The sequence below is a fragment of the Heptranchias perlo genome, chromosome 2 (genome assembly GCF_035084215.1).
Source record: "Heptranchias perlo isolate sHepPer1 chromosome 2, sHepPer1.hap1, whole genome shotgun sequence".
Taxonomy (NCBI): Eukaryota; Metazoa; Chordata; class Chondrichthyes; order Hexanchiformes; family Hexanchidae; genus Heptranchias; species Heptranchias perlo.
In genome coordinates, this window is record NC_090326.1 from 112,486,842 (window position 1) to 112,492,841 (window position 6,000).

At 38.4% G+C, this 6,000-nt stretch overlaps 1 long non-coding RNA gene across 3 annotated transcripts in view; it reads right to left on the reverse strand.

The window, feature by feature from the left end:
• The window catches only part of LOC137334186 (uncharacterized), a 50,068-nt gene extending 44,335 nt beyond the window's left edge, over nt 1-5,733 (reverse strand). For 2 of the 3 annotated variants that reach the window (XR_010966093.1, XR_010966094.1), the window contains exon 1: nt 766-897. This is a non-coding gene — a long non-coding RNA (uncharacterized lncRNA). Of the gene's footprint in view, nt 1-765; nt 898-1,461; nt 1,620-5,561 lie in introns of those variants that run through there. The other variant, XR_010966095.1, reaches the window with a different exon arrangement.
• Nucleotides 5,734-6,000: the final 267 nt, after the last annotated feature.

Consider the following 6,000-nt stretch of genomic DNA (forward strand, 5'->3'; position numbering starts at 1 on the left):
TTCTGCTGAGCACTGCAAAAAAACACATTACATCAACCCTGAACCGTAGCATACACAAAGCTCACAGTAAATGCAATTCCTTTAACTGAAAGCGTCCACCTTACTTATGCACTGCCACTAATTGTCTTGTAATGTCTTGTGTAGTTACAATGAATAAAGCTTCAAAAGAGCATTATTTTCCACTGAAATCAACCATCGAGTCTGGAAAAATAGAAACTCTAGGTTTGATAACCTGCCGCAACATAAACCTGGCAGAGCTATGGTCAGTGATCACGTTATTTATGCAGATCATACCTCACTGGCAAAGGAAAACAGAGCATTTCTGTTATCATTTTAACCTTTAAAATACTATAATAATGTCCTTGAGCAAATACTTTCCATCACTGCAATATATGTGTATCACTTAAGATTACACTAGAGTGTCCATTTATTTCTTGTAAGTGGTGCTGTGCTTTTCCAATTAAAGTACTATAAAATAGATCACATATCAATCACAGAACTATCGGAACACAACTGCTCAGCTGATCCTTTACCTGCACAGCAGTCATGGCTAGCCAAGATCCAAACATATAGCAATCTCCTCCTGTTCAGTTATTGCTCAAATGGCTATTGCTCGTCAATGCATTATGTCAACACTGATGCATTACCTGATGCTGTAGCACACACAGATGCAGTAAAATCAGTTTTTCATTGTAATTTTAAACAAAGATCACGTCAAGGATTCACTATTTGCTTAGCAACAGAAAGAGCATCACAGTACTTTACCTGTACAATAATGGCCTGGGCAGGAATCATACTTCACCGAGCTAGCTAAATCAAGTGCAAACCCCTCATGATTAGGTTTGTAGTAACAGTCCGTAAGCCAATCACTGATTCACCATGTCCCAGCACAAACAACAGTTGCTACAGAGAGATGCTGCACACTTCATTTCCGTTCCACCCTCTGCCTCACTCTGGGCACCAGACAGCTGCAGCCAACCAGCATCAATCTCCCTGCAACTTGGGCTATTAACCCACCCTCTTTCTTTCCTCATCCTCCCCACGTACACACAGACACACTACTACCACACACATCAAGCAAAATGCTCAGCAAAGCGTTGTCAATTCTGCAGCTGTACCTCCCTGTCCCAGGGGGCTGTCCCTTCACAAGCCTGATGATTTCTGCACTTACTGCTGCAGCTCTGAGGTTACCTCTGGGCTAAGAAGTAGCGTCATTTAAAAATACGTAGATATTGATGTTGCATTTGTGTGATTTACAAATATAAACAGTAGTCGCAATTCAGCACATCCCATAAGATAGCACTCCCATGTTATGTTTTCTAAATGACAATAATAAATCAACAAGAATTTTAGGGATGTAAGTAGAAAGTGACTAAGAGATAAGACATATAACTAGAAGCATCCAAACATAAATGTGCCATTTAATAATCTAAATTTCACAAAGCAAAGACTGTTTCCTACCTTTTTTTAATACTCAGATCAGACGAAGGAGAAACACCTAGCAGCCTACATGATTTTTGCACTAACTCATGTTGCCAGAGTAGAATGTTAAATCCATTCAGTAAGACAGCTCTCTGCATTCCGTCGGTGGCTGCCAAAATGCAACACTTTCACAGAAACTGCAGATGAAGCAGAAACATTGAGTAAGTACTTGATACAGGCTTTATTTGTTCTGATATAGCAAGTCTTTTCAAATCTTCGGTCTATATAATGGGTTTTATATATAAACTTACTGTCCATATATCATGTTGGTAACTAAATATAATTTTTTGGTAGTCATTCTTTCTCAAAATTGTATTTCAGTTTTTTTTTAAAAAGGAATCTTATTTCAAACATAAGTTTTTTTTTCTTGATCAAATTTTGCTGCAAATGCAACAATATGCAGTTTGTAAAATTGCATTTCTTGGATATTATTACATTGAAAAACAATTTTAAATTTTATATCAGTAAATCTTACATACATATACATTATACGGTCCTGCAGCTGAAGGGTTCACCACTCTAAATTCACGCTAGGGATTAAGAAAATTACTCCATTTCTGGATCACGAGGTTAAGTGCTTCTCACGTTGAGTGATTTACTCAGAAGCCAAGGGTCTTTTCACGTTGGTATTTTCTATGGAAAATTTCCCTGTCATTTTGGTTACCTGATCATCTCTCCATAGGAGACATCTTCTCTTTTTCAGTTAATTATGCAGTAATTCTTTTACAAACCATAATGAGGCAGGGCCAGGGCCAATGCCAATGTAAGCTGCTTTGATGGGTCATGGTGTCATCTTCTTGGTTTCAGCTCAGGTGAAGTCTGGATATTCTGACTGCTGGATGGGGTGCCAGTTTGAGGCAGCAACCTCCTACTTGAAACCATTCCAATTGGTCCAATCAAACAGCCAAGCCTTGCACTTGATATTACATTCAAGATACCAAGTGGTGAACAAAGCTGTAGGTGTCCTAAGCCAAGATCTCTGGGATGACCCGAAAACACAGGTGGTTACCTACTTTGCTCTTTATTCCAAGTTTTGTTTAGTAAACTCGTGCAGGCAAGATTTGAAATCAAATCCCTCTGAAATACTTTGGCTAGAAGTGATATTACTTATAGATATTCCTGATATTACTTTCAAGATACCAATAATGACATTTGGATTCAGACAAGTGGTACTTTTTTGTCTACTTGCAAGTAACCAGAGGAATCTGATTATGCATTGGCTCCAGTTGGAGAGCAAACCAACCTGGTGAGGCCATTAACAACTACGAGGGAGAATGCAGCACAGCTTTATGGTCTTATCCTCAGTGTACCATTTGAAATCGCTCTTCCGGTAAATGGACTGCAAGGGTTAAATTATAAGGAGAGTTTACACAAGCTAGGGTTGTATTCCTGGGATTTAGAAGATTAAGGGGTGATTTGATTGAAGTTTTCAAGATATTAGGGGGAACTGATAGGGTAGATAGAGAGAAACTATTTCCGATGGTTGGGGAGTCTAGGACTAGTGGGCATAGTATAAAAATTAGAGCCAGGACTTTCAGGAGTGAAGTTAGGAAACACTTCTACACGCAAAAGCTGGTAGAAGTTTGGAATTTTCTTCTGCAAACGGCAGGTGATGCTAGCTCAATTGTTAATTTTAAATCTGAGATTGATAGATTGTTGTTAACCAAAGGTATTAAGGGATATGGGGCTAAGGCGGGTCACGAGTTAGTTCACAGATCAGCCATGATCTCATTGAATGGCTCAAGGGGCTAAATGGCCTACCCCTGTTCCTGTGTTCCATGAATTAGGCAATGTCCTTCTATTCAATTTTATTCTGTTTCTGTAGCATAATAAACATTTTATTTATGTTATAATAAGAAAGTTCTAGCACGCTACATCATATAAATGTACCTTCGGAATCAGTGCTACGGTTTATAATATAGGTAAAATGTATCAGCTGAGTAGAAGATGGTTTGAATAAAATACTTTTCACCTTACCTACTACATTGGATAACGTCACCAATTTACTAAGTGAAATTGATATTAATCTTTACCACTTTATTTTGTTTCTGTGGTATGATACTAATGAATATATAACTCAGCAGATTCCCACTCTGTCAACAGTAGCTTCAATATATCATAATATTGCTGAGAGAATCAGCTGGATTTCACCTGGCTCTGAAAGAGTCAGAGGTTGCTAAAGAATTGTTACAGAGACCATGTATTTATATTTGGGAGAAGAAGAACTTATCTTACTAAATCTCGACAAACGCCTGATCTTTTACAGTTTGAAAACCTGAAAATCTTTACATTTGAAAGGGACGTTTTGTACTCTGGGCCTTCAAACCAATGCATTTTGCATATTTCCAAAGGCTTCCGGCCAGAACTTGCTGTCATGCATCTATGCACCACTATATCTTCAATGAAGGATACTTCAGGCAAGAGAGAGACAGGCAAGCAGCCATCATACAGCAAAAACCTGGTGTCAAATTCATGACTCCTCAGCTGCTAGTAAACATCACTCAGCAACTCAGCCAGGAACCTGACTATATATGTAGGCTGTGTCATAAGCTTTCCCAAGAGTCACTGTAAGATGGTGTAACAAAACTGGAAAATTTTGTGTCATTGGGTATAGAGTTTTAAAATTATTGTAATCCACAGTTAAAATGAATCTGGATCTCTTAATTTTAAAATGGAATGGTAAAACCTATTGTTTTAGATTACCATATGTGGTAATCTTTCTTTAATCTAGTGGGTAACTGTTTACAGTATGTTTCTCATGAAGATCAATGCCCCAAGTAACAGTAATTTTCTTACTACAGCCAGTGGATCTAACATACGTAGTAGCTCCAGTAATACCTTCTTTGCACGAATTCTCATCTGAACTCTATCAGAATGCATTTTCAGCACCTATAAGGCCCAATAGAATGATACCAGGGCTTAAAGGGTTAAATTATGAGGACAGGTTGCATAAACTTGGCTTGTATTCCCTTGAATTTAGAAGGTTATGGGGTGATCTAATTGAGGTATTTAAATGATTAAGGGATTCAATAGGGTAGATACAGAGAAACTATTTTCTCTGATGGGGGGAATCCAGAACAAGAGGGCATAATCTTAAAATTAGAGCTAGGCCATTTAGCAATGAAATCAGGAAGCACTTTTTCTACACAAAGGGTAGTGGAAATCTAAAACTTCTCAAAATGCTGTGGATACTGAGTCAATTGAAATTTTCAAGACTAAGATCGACGGATTTTTGTTAGCTAAGAGGATCAAGGGATATGGATTAAAGGCGGGTAAATCAAGTTGAGGTACAGATCCGCCATGATCTGATTGAATGGCGGAACAGGCTCAAGCAGCTGAATGTCATACCCCTCTTTCTATGTAAATGCATTATATTGAGGCTAGGATACCCAATCCTGGACAGAAAGGAGACAACTGATTCACAAGTGATATCTGCATTTCATCTCAATCATGAAAGGCACAAAAAATGAAATGTTCACCTTCTACGGTTGTTTGCACAAACACTAGGAGCTGAGGGTTGAAGAAGAATGTACCAATTAGTGCCCCGCTAGAAGGTGGGGACATTGATTGCACTAGATATGAACTACATCCTAGTAGTGTTAGCAGTAACCAAGGGACAAGTATAGAACAAGCCAACCCTGAGGATAAAAAAAAAGCTACTGAGGGTTAAGGCCTCTCAAAAAAACAAACGTAAAGCTTCAAGTGACCATAAGGCTGAAATTACTCTATTATTAACTAACAATCAATCTGCGATACAGATGACAGGGCAGAGAGAGGGGCAAGTAGTTTAAATCAATGCATTTAGGTTGTACACCTATTCTGTCTTCTTGGGTCACCTAGCATCTGCAGAATCACTTCTTATTCAGACTTATTGGCATTCATATGTTGCAACTGATGCATCAAACTGGCCAAGCCACTTTGTTGAAATCAAGGTGAATAAATCCTTTCTTACTATTGAATTGCAATTCTTAAATCAAACATAAAACACAAGTATTAACTTCATCTGAGGTGCCAGGAGGTGTGTTAGTTGGGTGGGGGGCACACTGTTCAACAACAGTCTGCAGTGATATTTTACTCACAGAATGATCACAGAAGATTTATTTTGCAGCATCTTTGTTATTCTCCTGTGTCTTTTGTCACTGCTGTCACTTATTAGTGATCATTTCTCAGATACCATTTTTTCTTGTTCTCTGATCCCATGTTGCTGAACTATCTTGCTGTAGTCAACGTTCAGTTGCAGCTGGCTCGGGATGCTAGCTGTTAAATAAGAGGAGCAAATGGTATAATTCACAATACCGCTATAAATTCTACAGATCACCAGGGTTTGCTGTTTTCCGGACTACACTTGACTTTACACCAGGTGCTACTAAATACAGGAATATCTCCTTTAATGGGGCAAAGATTTTCTCAGTGCATTAGGCGTCGTGAAATTATTCTTTATAAACATGTTTATGACTTTGTTACACCTGGTGCACAGAGGTAATCTCCCCCTGTGACTTCAAAGTTATTGACTACAAA